Raw genomic sequence first — 14,601 nt, forward strand, 5'->3', positions numbered from 1 at the left:
AATTTATTGAAAAGAACAATCAATTCCACGTCCGGCGTAATCCAATAAGGGGGGGGTCCCACGGCGATCCATACCATAGTCGCTGTCTCAGTCAATGAAGAACAGAATGTTCCCCATTGGCTGGGAGAGCAATGCAGTGACCTGAGCTAACATCAATAGCCCAGGTCACTGCATGGGATGCCGAGCGCTGCTGCCAGGAGGATAGATGAGATCATTACCTGCTGTGATATTCTCCTGTACTGCTGACGTCAGCGCTGTCACTGACTTCTATGCCCGCCGCGTTTTCAGAAGTATCGCGAGAGCCCGTGACGTCACCGCTAGTGACAGTCTCGGGCCGCTCGCGAGACGGGCATAGACAGCAGTGACCGCGGTGACGTCAGGAGGCAGGAGATCGTCACAGCAGGTAATGATCTCACCTCCTGACAGCAGCGATCGTCATCCCCGCGGCTGCCAGCACTGCAGGGTGTCAGTGTCTGCCTGCGCTGCTGCGTGACAGGCTGCTGACACTGCGGGCAGACACAGACACCCTGCAGTGCAGTGTCAGTGTCTGCCTGTGTCAGTGTCTGCCTGCGCTGCAGCGGGACAAGCTGCTGATACTGCGGACACACACTGACACGCTGCAGTGCAGGCAGCCGCGAGGCTGGAGCGGGACACAGACTGCACGGGCACCTGGAGGTCGCACGGAAGTGCTTCTGTGCCTCGTCCAGGCAGTGAGACGTCTGTGTTTACTCTGCTCCGCTTCCTCTTCCTGGCATAATGACATCGCTTCCTGCAAAACCGCAGGCAGCGATGAGCATTACCGCAGGTAAATCGCGGCTATACGGGGGGTATACCGCACATCATTTGCTACCTGCGGTATACCCCCGGAATTTCGCGATTACATTACAGTGAATGGAGTGAAATTCCGGGGGTATTCCGCAGGTACCTGCGGAAAATAATGGACATGCTCATTTTCTCAAGAAATTTTCTCAAGAAATTCTTCTCAAGGAAATTTCTTGAGAAAAATCTGCAGTGTGCGCACAGCTATTTTTTTTCCACATAGGATTTGCTGGGAAATGTCTGCACAAAGATTGCAGACATTTCTCAAGAAATTTCCGCGGCAAATCCGCGGGTAAATCCGCGGGTAAAACGCACTAGTGCGCACAGGGCCTAAAGGTTACATTTTAATTGTTACCACATTTTTTCATACCTTTGCTTGGCTGTTATTGTGATTTTGGTAGAGCAAACGACACTATGTATATACATTTTGAATAAGGACGCCCCCACAATCCTTCATTCACATAAATATTACCCCAAATGGATTCGCCACTTCTGGGGCAGATGTGGGCTTCCATTTATAGGGAAGGAAGGGCCAAATAATCATGGTTCTTCCTGGCTTGATAATACTAGCCCCTAGTTGTCTGCTTTATCTTGGCTGGGTATTAAAAATGGGGGGACCCCTTGCCATTTTACTTTTTTATTTATTCCCTAGACACATATATTTGCAGGGCAATTTCTCTCCTCTTAGTCGCATTTTGCCTCCTTTTGCAGCCCCTTAGCCCTTACTATGACCATTTTATAGCACTAAAGTTTGTGTCCCCATTGACTTATATGGGATTTTGGGTCAAGTGCAGGTCCCGAACTGAACTTTTAATGAAAGTCCAGCTTGAAGTAGTGTTGCCCAACAGAATAGCAGAGCTGTGTTTGTCTGTGAACTCAATAGGCATAGCAGAGCCCAGCGGCATAGAAGAGCTGGGTTTGTCATAAGGCACCCCATGTGAGAAAATCAAACAGCCTGGAAGAATCATAGTGGAGGAAACACCTAACTATCTGAATACCTAGATGGCCTAGGCATGTGCGAAGCGGAGTGAGCCAGCCGCCGGGTAAGGAGGGCACAAAGCCTGGTGCTGGAGCCGGGACAAGTATCATTAAGATAATATAATTTTTGAATAAGATAATTTATAACATTACTAACTAGCTGTAGTACCCGGCGTTGCCCGGGATAGTAACTCTTTCTCTGGCTCTCTCCCAGTCTCTGTCTGTCTGCCTTTCTCTTTTTGTCTGTCTCTTTCTGTCTGTCTCTTTATCTCTTTCCCTGTCTGTCTCTGTCTGTGTCTGTCTCTATCCATGTGTGTCTCTGTCTCTATCAATGTCTCTCTGTCTGTGTCTATCTCTCTGTCTGTCTCTGTATCAGTCTCTCTGTCTCTCTCTATCTCTGTGTCTGTCTGTCTCTTTCCTCTTCTTCTCTTTCCCGGTCTGTCTCTTTCCCCGTTTATCTTGTTCCAGGTCTGTCTCTTTCCCCGTCTGTCTCCCTGTCTGTCTCTTTCCCCATTTGTCTCTTTCCCCATCTGTCTCTGTCTTTTTCCCTGTCTCTTTCCCTGTCTCTGACTCTTTCTCTGTCTATTTCCCTGTCTCTGTCTCTTTCAATGTCTCATTTCCTGTCTCTGTCTCATTCCCTTTCTCTGTCTTATTCCCTGTCTCTGTCTCATTCCCTGTCTCTGTCTCATTCCCTGTCTCTGTCTCATTCCCTGTCTATGTCTCATTCCCTGTCTCTGTCTCATTCCCTGTCTCTGTCTCATTCCCTGTCTCTGTCTCATTCCCTGTCTCTGTCTCATTCCCTGTCTCTGTCTCATTCCCTGTCACTGTCTCATTCCCTGTCACTGTCTCATTCCCTGTCACTGTCTCTTTCCCTGTCTCTGTCTCTTTCCCTGTCTCTTTCCCTGTCTCTTTCCCTGTCCCTGTCTCTGTCTCTTTCCCTGTCTCTTTCCCTGTCTGCCTCTTTCTCTGTCTGCCTCTTTCTCTGTCTGCCTCTTTCTCTGTCTGCCTCTTTCTCTGTCTGCCTCTGTCTCTTTTGACTGTATGTCTCTTTCTCTCACACACACACACACACACACACACACACACACACACACACATACAGCTTTATAAAGTCTGAAGGTGCAAGGACTATGTAAACATGAAACATCTGTGGACAGAACAGTCAGTGCTGATATGGCATATCATGTAATCATTAGCAATAACTTCACATTTTATGACAAAGTTTACTGCTAACAGGAAGTATATGTACACATATGCAGTATATACATATAGGGAAGTAGAGAACAGTGACGGTTAAAGGGGCAAAGAATCAGAATGTTTATAGTATGAATCAACTCAGAATCGCGGTAATACATGGTTTTTGCTAATATGGAAACATAAAACACAATGATAGAAAAGCTCAGGGTTTTACGGCTTCTCCCCATCATGTGCTGGATGTGAGTCACAGGGTATTTGCTCGGTTCCAGTAAAATGAAGCAAACAACATAACCGGATTCCAGACGTCTCAAAACAATCGCAGGTGATTATACGATGGCGAAAGCCTTTAGGCTGTGAAACCTGTCACGCTGCCAGTGCCAACTGCAATCAATCACCTCCTATAGAGCCACAAGCTTCTTACTCCTCTCACCTGGAATTTTGGGCTCTTCTTTTGCAAACTGCTCCAAACATCAGGTGAACTCATTGAACCCCATGCGTCCACATTCTGGTAATCAGGCATTGAGTTTTATGCTGCTGGAATACCGGATTATTGATTTAAAAGGGGGGCCTGTTAATCAGGTAATCTGGCACCAATGAAGTCAGTTATACGATAATTCTGCAGCATTGAACTCAATGGCGGATTACTGGATTTGAGTTCTATGATGATCTACCACTAGGTGTCACTAGATACAGCTAGTGGAGGGGAAGACAAATAGGCCGAGGTCTGGAGCCAGGAGGTCATGTATGGAACAAGGGGGAGAAGCAAAGCCAAAGTCGGGGTACAAGTCAGAGGTCAGAAGCAAGGCAGTCACGTAAGGTACCAAGGAAAAACAATGAGCTGAAGTCAGGGTATGAGTCAGAGGTCAGAAGCCAGGAATTCACGTACGGTACACAAGGAGAGAGCAGAGTCAAAGTCAGAGTACGAGCCACAGGTCAGAAACCGGAGGGTAAATGTCAGAGTCGGGGGAACAGGCGGAGAAGGGTAACACAGAGCTATGGTAGGGAGACGAGATCAGAGCAAGTACATATGGGAACGAGGGCACTCACTGCAGAGCAGAAACTATGACTGGAGGCGTACCGGGTAAGGTTGCTCCCTAATGAAGCAGAGCACTCACCTGGAACAAGGCACCTGAGGAGAGGACCCTCCTAAGCCAGCGTAGGACCCGAGAATGGGAACAACCTGTCCACCGGAACATATACAAAAAATAGCACATGCTCTACTGAATAGAAGAGCACCACGGATCAGAGCCATGACAAGTTCAGTGAGTTCACCTAAGGTGAGTTCACCTGAGGTCATAGCTGGGGTACCGTGGGAACCATACTGTACAAAGTCAATCACTTAAAGTAGTCAGCATTATTTTGGAGACCCCGCGATTTTCACATAGTCAATTCTGCGCTTCTTGAAATTTAACTGCACGCTTACTCAATACTTGCGACATCTATGGCATTGTGCTGTGTGATAAAACTGCTCATTTTAGAGTGGCCTTTTATTGTGGCCAGCCTAAGGCACACCTGTGCAATAATCATGCTGACCAGCCTAAGGCACACTTGTGCAATAATCATGCTGTCTAATCAGCATCTTGATATGCCACACCTGTGAGGTGGATGGATTATCTCAAAAAGGAGAAGTGCCCACTAAGGTATCCTTTACACATACGTGTTTCTGCTATGTGTGGCATCCGTTTCCACACGTAGAGCCATTAAAATCAATGGGTTTGTGCACACGTCCATGTTTTGACACCATGTGTCCATGTGGAACACATGCGTGTCTGTGTGTGCCACACGGCAACATGTCCTTTTTTGGCCAGAAGCACGGGTGTGACACGGACTGCACACTGATGTGATCCTTGTGACATCAGTGTAGCACATACCAGAGGACACTCATTCACTAGAATTAAATGTATTTTTATACTTACCTGTCTCCGGCGCTGCTGTCTCTGCTGGTACTTCCGGGCCCACTCATTATGCCTCATGAATATTTACTGCACTGACAGCGGACCTGGAAGTAAGTGTGACAGCAGCGAGGAGACAGGTAAGTATACAAGTTCATGCTGTCTGTGTGCTATATGGATGTTACAAGTGTGCCGCCCCCACGTCAGTAGCAGCCGGGCTGCTCGGATCCGGACCCGCAGTGTGGCTCGAGGGACTCTCTGGACCCGGGGGTCACGCAGACACTCTGAATGAAAAGGGGACGTATTTGTGCGGGGCTTGCCGTAGTCAGTCTGTGACGCCACCCACGGTGTGGTGAAGTATGGCATCATCGCTGCTTTTGTGGGACACCCGGGGCGATGGGATGGCAGCTGGTTGTTAACCCCTCCATGGGTAGGGATGGTTGCCCCGGGACCCGGTGACTTGGTGTAGGGGACGGTGATGGCAGGGGCCGGCGCGCCTGGTCAGACCAGGGAGTTTCAGCCTACTCACGGTTAAAGAAATCAGACAAGTCCAGTGATTAACCAAGGTGCTGTTGGCCGGCCACCGTGGCCGGGTGTACTCTGGTCCCCCACCCGGGCTGGTGGTCTGTGTCACTTTCCTCTGCACTGTGTTGTGATGTGGTGGACTTCCCGGTGTGGAACGCGGGAGTCCGCTCCCAGTACTATTGTTGGGAGTCGTGCCCGTCAGACGCTGACCCGCCAGGGCCTGGTAGATCCCACGGATGCACTATCGCTCTCTGTGGGTGGTTGTCTACTTTTCGGGACTTAGGTTGGGACAGGACCTATAATCCTGCCCTCAACTGGTTAATTAGCTAGGCCGTTGGTTCCGGTCCTGGCTTCAGGGTCAAAGTACCCCCACTGTGCACGGTTTACGGGTTGGTACTCCGATGTCGGTACCGGCGGGCTCCAACCCTGTCCCGGTCCACCTCGGATCTCCGGCTGCCGTTTTCCCGTCTCCTGCTAGACACGGGCCACCGTCTGCCACCTAGCCAATGCACCAGGGCTCCAACCCTGGCGCCTCTGCTCTCGAGCTTCAATTCCTCACTCCACTCCACTCGAGCTCTAAACCTGAACTACTGCTTTTCCCGCCCCGGGCTCTCCAGACCCCTAGGTGGGCGTTCTCCATCCGCCGGGTCCCGCCCACTGGTGTGCCTGTCTTTCCATGGGGGGGGGACTAGGGTTTCAGGTCGGCTGTGTGTAACCCTGTGAGGGAAGCTGCTATGTGGGGGCCTCTGTGTGTGACTACCTGGTTTTGCCAGGGCGTCACACAAGGACAGCACACTAACAGCACACAGAGAACATACACAGGGACACAAGGACGGCCATATGGACCTGAACCCAATTGTTTATAAATTAGGAGTCATTTATTCCTTGGAAGGCAAAAGGGGAAATACAAAAAATGAAGAGGGGGCCACTGTCACCCCCACATATCCACACTAATTTGGAGCTGGCCCTGCATGAACTACCCTGAAATCTAGTCCTGTAAGAAGATCGCAGTGTGTGACATCTGGGATATCAATTGGAAACCATTATCAAATCAATAAACCTATGCATAACCCACCAACAAAATGGCGACATGTCTCTCCCTTCTAAGCGACATATTGTACAAGACGGAAATGACTACGTCACTCCGCAATGTGATTGGAGAAGCTAAGTGTCATTCAATGGTTTAAACCAATTGAAATACTTTTAGGAAAACTCATTCTGATTGGATAACAGAGCCCGACCGGAAATAGTGGTAGAAAAAATAGCGGAAGTAGAACAGGGCGGGGAGCCGTTACGTCAGGAAGACGACGATTTTTTTTGCGGCCGCCATTTTGTGCTTGTAGGAGCCATTTCTGAGGCTTCGGCTACAGCGGAAAAAGCCGCAGGAGTGAAGAACAGTAACGCGCTGTGACGTCCCGGGAAGGAGGCGGTTGGTCTTGAGGAGACTTCGTCCGTAGTGGAGGAGGACACACGGGGGGCCCTGTATGAGCGGCCGGGCTGAGGTAACGCTGCGGGCGGCCGTTATCGGGCGGTATTTCTCTCAGCAGTGTACACAGCAAAGATGGCGGCTCCGTGACTCCTCACTACCCGGGCCGTATGGGAAGGGCTCTGTGCTCCGAGGGCTCCGCACATGGTTAACCCTTATATTAGCTGCTTTGCGGACACAGCCCATCCCCCACAGCCCCCCAATTCTGATGACGGCGCTTGCTTGTGAGGGGCTCAGTTCATTATATCGCTATTTGGGGGGTGGCTCTCAATTTAAAGGGTCTTTCCTCTATTGGATAATGCTTTTATTAAAGCACCACTCCAGTGGGTTTTCTTCCAGGTCTGGAGTGGTGCTTTTAATCTATTCTTATACTCCCCCTCAGGGGTCTTCATCGTCTTTCAGAGCGGCTCCGGTACCGCGGCACCATCTTATTCCTGTAGCTTCCAACTGCCTAGAAGTCAGACGTTACGTCGCAAGGTCTCAATATAAGTCTATGGGAGCCAGAACAAGGCCCCCATAGACTTGTAATGAGTTTCAGCCGCCAGATCCATAAAACACTGGAGTTGCCGGCAAATCACAGGAGGCCGAGCAGAGCGACGCTGGGAAAGGATGAAGACTAAGATAGGGGACTTACATTTCAAGGAGTTTTCCCACTAACAAAGTTGATTTTAATTAATAGATGTTGGAAACAATAGCACCATAATTGGATATGATTAAAGGGAACCTGTCACCACTTTTTTGGCCTATAAGCTGTGGCCACCACCACCGGGCTCTTATATACAGTATTCTAACATGCTGTATATAAGAGCCCAGGCCGCTGTGAGAACATAAAACTCACTTTATAATACTCACCTAACGGTCGTGCTGTGGACCTTATGAGCATCTCTGTTGTCCGGTGCCGGTGCCGCCTCTTTCAGCCATCTTCGTCCTTTCTGAAGCCTGGGTGCATGACACGGCTACGTCATACACACTCGCCGGTCCTGCGCAGGCGCACTACAATACTGTGATCTGCCCTGCTCAGGACCTGAATGCCGGCGAGTGTGGATGATGTCGGACCCGTCATGCACCGCGGTTAGAAAAGAACAAAGATGGCCAAAAGAGGCGGCGCCGGAGACGCCCATACGGCCAACCATGCGACCGTTAGGTAAGTATTATAAAGTGTTTATGTTGTCACAGCGGCCTGGGCTCTTATATACAGCATGTTAGAATGTGTATATAAGAGCCCAGTGGTGGTGGTGGTGGCCGCAGCTTAGGCTACTTTCACACATCAGTTTTTTTCCATCAGGTACAATCCGGAAAAAAATGGGTAAAATGGATCTGGTACCGCATCCGTTTTATCACCATAGATTTGCATTGTTACCGGATTGTACCTGATGGCTTTGCGTTGCATCCGTTTTTTTCCGGATGCGGCAAAATTAATCAAAGCGGCGGCCGGAGGCAACGTGTCTTGCAACGTTTTTTGTCCGGCAAAAAAGCGCATCGCGCCGGGTTTTACAATGAAAGCCTATGGACGCTGGATCCGGCGCAATGCGGTAAAAAATAGATGCGGCTGCCGGATCCGTTTTTGTAAACTGCGCATGCACCAAATTAATTAAAAAAACTGATCCATCAAAAAAACGGACAAAACGGATGCAAAACGGATCAGGTTTTTTACGCATCCGGCATAACGGATCCGTTAAAAACCGGATCCGGTGGATACGGTTTTACATTTTTTTTTCCGGATCCTTTGGATCAGGAAAAAAAAGGATTGTGCCTGAATGCAGAAAACTGATGTGTGAAAGTAGCCTTATAGGCCAAAAAAAGTGGCGACATGTTCCCTTGGGGCTTATAAGCTGCAGCCACCACCACCAGGCTCTTATATACACATTCTAACATGCTGTATATAAGAGCCCAGGTTGCTGTGTAGAACGTAAAAATCACTTTATAATACTTGCCTAAGGGGCGGGGCGGTGCAGACTGGTCAGATGGGTGTCCCCATTTTCGGCGCCGCCTCTTTCGGCCATCTTTGTTCTCTTTCTTCTGAATCCAGGGTGCATGACACGTCCTATGTCATCCTCACTCGCCAGCATTGAGGTCCTGCGCAGGCGCACTACAATACTTTGATCTGCCTTGTTCAGGACCTGAATACCGAAAAGGATGAAGACTAAAATAGAATAGACGTAGCAGAGTATGTCTGGGTGTCCGGCTGCAGAAAGCGTATACGCCCGAAAATGGTGCAAGACAGAGCACACACTGACTCTGTCTGCTCCATTATAGTCCATGGCCCCGTCGGCGTATGTGTTTGAAGCAGCTGTTTTTTTGCATAGAATATTCCCTTATGAACAGTAAAATAACATAATGAACATCTCCTCCGGTGCCTCACATCTGCTGTCGATTAAAGAAACGTTCTCAGTACACCGTTATGGATCTCCTGGTGTAGGAATCTATGGGAGATCTGTTACACATTTAAAGGGGTGATCGAGAGAACAGCTCAGTGTATTTCTGCCCAGTGGGAGCTAACGATTGCCTCGGTATGATGGACCATAGGGGCAATGGTTTCCACCAGAGTAATCCTAAACATGGGTCCAGCTATGATCCACAGAGCCATAGGCAAAGGGTTGGAGAGGTTGTCTTCATATCTTGTCCCCCCGCACCCTTCCTTATAGTAATTGGGGCACTGGGTCTCCCCTCAGGAATCTTAGGCTACATGCGCACACTGCGGTTTTGGCTGCAGTTTTGTTGTCAGAACTTTCTGACTTCCCAGCAAAGTCTAGAAGTCAGATTTGCTGCGCACATTGCAGTTTATTTGTCAGCGTTTTAGTTGTCAAAAGTTTGTGACAAAAAATGCAGCATGTTCATTCTTCCTGCGTTTTGTCAACATAACGCAGCACAAACACATGTTGTGAAAACACCGCTACAATTTCAAGCATTTTTTAGTGACATTTCCAGACTCTCTGACAACGTCCAGTTTTGGCTGCAGTTTGTGAGCACAAAAAGATGCAGCGTGCGCATATAGCCTAAGGCCCCGTTACACGCAACGACATCGCTAACGAGATGTCGTTGGGGTCATGGAATTTGTGACGCACATCCGGCCTCGTTAGCGACGTCGTTGCGTGTGACACGTACGAGCGACCGCTAACGATCAAAAATACTCACCTTATCGTTGCTCGTTGACATGGTGCTCTAATCCCAGATATCGTTGGTGCAGGATGCAGGTTGTTTGTCGTTCCTGAGACAGCACACATCGCTACGTGTGACACCCCAGGAATGACAAACAGCATTCCTGCGTCCTCCGGCAACGATGTGCGCGTCACTTTCTTCGGCGCTCCATTGGGAGACCCAGACGATTGGGTGTATAGCTACTGCCTCCGGAGGCCACACAAAGCATTACACTAAAAAGTGTAAGGCCCCTCCCCTTCTGGCTATACACCCCCAGTGGGATCACTGGCTCACCAGTTTTCTGCTTTGTGCGAAGGAGGTCAGACATCCACGCATAGCTCCACTGTTTAGTCAGCAGTAGCTGCTGACTATATCGGATGGAAGAAAAGAGGGCCCATATAGGGCCCCCAGCATGCTCCCTTCTCACCCCGCTTGTGGTTTGTAAGGTTGAGGTACCTATTGCTGGTACGGAGGCTGGAGCCCACATGCTGCTTTCCTTCCCCATCCCCCTGAGGGGCTCTGAGGAAGTGGGATCTTACCGGCCCCAAAGCCCTGAGGCCGGGCTCCATCCACAGACCCATTGAACCTGCTGGATACGGAGCTGGGTACCGTTCAGGGACATGGCCCTGCACCATTCAGGTACTCTGTGTCCCCGTACACACAGGCACAGCACACTCCAGACTTGCTGGGTGTGCTAGTGCGCCGGGGACAGTAAAGGGTTACAGTCACTGCAGCCTAGCTGAGTGACTTTATGTATGGGGAACTACCGCGCCGGACGCTCCGGGAGCGGCGGCGCGGCTGGGACTTGTAGTGCGCCGGGGACTTAGCGCCGACCGCGCTTTTACGGCGGCGGCGCTTATAAATCCAGTCCCCGGCTTTTGCGGCCTAGCTCCGCTTCGTTCCCGCCCCCACCCTGTCAATCAGGGTAGGGGAGAGACGCTGTACAATCAGCAGCGCCGAGGGCTGGAGCCTTATTTACATGCTCCAGCCCTCTCACTGGACACTGTGGGACGCCGGTTTCCCGCTCTGACTTGGGGGCACGCCCACGGCCCGCCCCTACCCACACGAGCTGGAGAAGGACGCCGGCAGCCATTCCTGCAGTCCGAGCTGAGAGATCGGACTCTGGGCAACCAGGCACAGGACTAGGGCGACCACACACCCGCTTATACGCGGGCGGTAAGCGGCACCTGAAGTGCTGAACCCACTAAATACCGCAGTTGTCCATTTGTGTTTTATGCTTACACTGCATAGGTCGCTATTTTTGGCTATATGCCCTCTTAGATGGCGACACATCAGCAGCAGGAAAGCAAGGGTGCTAAGGCACAGGCTTTCTATGCTGCTTGTATTGCATGTACTGAAGTGTTCATGTGTATTTATGCTTGTATGCTATACACTGCACTGTACGGTCGCTAGTCTGGGCTATTTTCGCCTAGAATGACTAGGCTACAGCAGCAGAAAAGCAAGGGTGCTGAGGCACAGGTTTTTTCTATGCTGCTTGTATTGCAGGGGTTGCAGTGTTCATTTGTACTTATGCTTGTATGTTATACATTGCACTGTATGGTCGCTATTCTGGGCTATATTCCCCTAGATGGCTAGTCTACAGCAGCAGAAAAGCAGGGGTGCCAAGGCACAGGCTTTCTATGCTGCTTGTATTGCATGTGCTGCAGTGTTCATTTGTACTTTATGCTTGTATGCTATACATTGCACTGTACGGTCGCCATTCTTGGCTCTATATCCTAGATGGCTAGCCGGCAGCAGCATATAAGCAACACAGGCTTTCGATGCTGTTTTTACTGCATGTGATACTGTTCCACGGCACTGAACCCCATTGTGTGCAATGCTCCCCTGTAGCACTTGGTCAGCCGGGGTCTCTACTAGACGTGGCCAAAGGAACCACCTGTCAACCCTGTCCAAGGACAGGGATGGAGTTGCAATGGGATAGAGACTTGCAGTCCGGACAGGCCATGGGCAATCTGGATCATTGCTCCCTGGCCACCCTCATTTGGAATAAAATCGGTGCTCCGGGGGGGGTCCCAGGAGGCTCTCTGTATGATGAGGCAGACGTAGCTCATCAGGACTTGATCCTGACACCGCTCTCAATCCGGATACACCGGATGGTGACGCCATAAGGAATGATCCTATAGCGTCCATCAATGGAATGTTGGATCTTTCTCCCTCAGCTCCCCCAGCGGAGGAGTCAGCTTCACAGCAGGAGAAGTCCCATTTCAGTAGCTCAAACGTATATTGAGTATTTTTCTGGCCACGCTGACTTCAGAGAAGCAGTCCAGGAACACCACGCTTACCAGATAAGCGTTTTCTCCAAACGTATTAAGGATACACGTTATCCTTTTCCCCCTGACGTGGTCAAGCGCGGGACCCAGGGTCCAAGGGTGGATTCTCCAATTTCCAGGCTTGCGGCTAGAGCATAGTTGCAGTGGAGATGGGACTTCACTTAAAGATGCCAGACAGATGGACTCTGGTTGAAATCTGTCTATGAGGCTATCGGCGTGTCGGTTGCTCCGGCATTTACAGCCGTATGGGAACCCTAAGCTTTTCAGCTGTTCTTGCACAGCTGGTCTTGAGCATATGTACATTTGTGCCGCAGGGGCGTCCGTAACCTCGCAATGTCTGCATTGCGACTTACCCTAATGATGCTGTCCTGGAAGGACAGTCGAGGTTTCGGTCCTTCCCAAGCTCGGGCAGGTCCCAATTGTCCTCGTCCAAAAGAGCTTAAAAGCCTCAGAGGGGCTCAGCTTCCGGGGGCTCAATCACGCCCAAGGAAGGCAGCCGGAGGAACCGCTACCAACGCGGTCTCCTCATGACTCTCAGCTCTCTCATCTCTCCGCATCCGCGGTTGATGGCAGACTCGCTCGCCTTGGCGACATTTAGCTGCCACAGGTCACAGACCGGTGGGTGAGGGACATTGTGCCCACGTGCACAGGACAGAGTTCTGTTCTCGTCCTCCGACTCGATTCTTCAGAACGTCCCCACCTCCCCACCGAGCCGATGCTCTTCTGCAGGCAGAAGGAGTGGTAATCCCTGTTCCTCTTCAGGAACAAGACACGGTTTTCCTCCAATCTGGTTGTGGTGCCAAAAAAGGACGGCTCTTTCCGTTCCGTTCTGGACCCAAAACTGCTCAACAAGCACGTGGAGGCCAGGCGGTTCCGGATGAAACCCTCCGCTCCGTCATTGCCTCAATGTCTCAAGGAAATTTCCTAGCATCAATAGACATCAAAGATGCTTATCTCCACGTACCGATTGCTACAGAGCACCAACGTTTTCTACGTTTTGTGATAGGAGACGAACATCTCCAGTTCGTAGCTCTGCCATTTGGTCGGGCGACAGCCCCACGGGTGTTCACCAAGGTCATGGCGGCAGTGGTAGCAGTCTTGCACTCACAGGGACACTCTGTGATCCCTTACTTGGACGATCTACTTGTCAAGGCACCCTCTCGAGAGGCATGCCAACACAGCCTGAATGTTGCGCTGGAGACTCTCCAGACGGTCGGGTGGATCATCAACTTCTCAAAGTCAAACCTGTCACCGACCCAATCACTAACGTATCTTGGCATGGTGTTTCATACCCTCTCAGCGCTAGTGAAGCTTCCGCTGGACAAGCAGCGGTCACTACAGACCGGGGTGCAGACTCTCCGTCACGGTCAGTCGCACTCCTTAAGACGCCTTATGCACTTCCTCGGGAAGATGGTGGCGGCAATGCAGGCGGTTCCGTTTGCGCAGTTTCATCTGCGTCCTCTTTATTGGGGCATTCTCCGCCAATGGGACGGGAAGTCAACATCCCTGAACAGGAAAGTATCCCTTTCACAGACGGCCAAGGACTCTCTGCAATGGTGGCTTCTTCCCACCTCATTATCACAGGGAAGATCCTTCCTACCACCGTCTTGGGCGGTAGTCACGACAGACGCGAGTCTGTCAGGGTGGGGAGCAGTGTTTCTCCACCACAGGGCTCAGGGTACGTGGACTCAGCAGGAGTCCACCCTTCAGATCAATGTTCTGGAAATCAGAGCAGTGTATCTTGCCCTACTAGCCTTCCAACAGTGGCTGGAAGGGAAGCAGATCCGAATTCAATCGGACAACTCCACAGCGGTGGCATACATCAATCACCAAGGGGGGACACGCAGTCGGCAAGCCTTCCAGAAAGTCCGGCGGATTATGATGTGGGTGGAAGCCACGGCCTCCACCGTATCCGCAGTTCACATCCCCGGCGTAGAAAACTGGGAAGCAGACTTCCTCAGCCGCCAGGGCATGGACGCAGGGGAATGGTCCCTTCACCCGGACGTGTTTCAGGAAATCTGTAGCCGCTGGGGAAGGCCGGACGTCGACCTAATGGCGTCCAGGCACAACAACAAGGTCCCAACCTTCATAGCACGGTCCCGCGATCACAGAGCTCTGGCGGCAGACGCCTTAGTGCAAGATTGGTCGCAGTTCCGGCTCCCTTATGTGTTTCCACCTCTGGCACTCTTGCCCAGAGTGCTACGCAAGATCAGATCCGACTGCAGCCGCGTCATACTCGTCGCCCCAGACTGGCCAAGGAGGGCGTGGTATCCGG

General features: G+C 50.9%; 1 protein-coding gene across 2 annotated transcripts in view; it reads left to right on the forward strand.

Annotated features, from left to right (window-relative positions):
• Window positions 1-6,721: 6,721 nt before the first annotated feature.
• LENG8 (leukocyte receptor cluster member 8) overlaps window positions 6,722-14,601 on the forward strand; it is a 161,486-nt gene continuing 153,606 nt past the window's right edge. For both annotated transcript variants that reach the window (XM_075327596.1, XM_075327597.1), the window contains exon 1: window positions 6,722-6,913. The gene's annotated coding sequence lies outside the window, so the exon portion shown is untranslated. The remainder of the gene's footprint in view (window positions 6,914-14,601) is intronic.

Source organism: Anomaloglossus baeobatrachus, chromosome 11 (assembly GCF_048569485.1).
Source record: "Anomaloglossus baeobatrachus isolate aAnoBae1 chromosome 11, aAnoBae1.hap1, whole genome shotgun sequence".
Lineage (NCBI taxonomy): Eukaryota > Metazoa > Chordata > Amphibia > Anura > Aromobatidae > Anomaloglossus > Anomaloglossus baeobatrachus.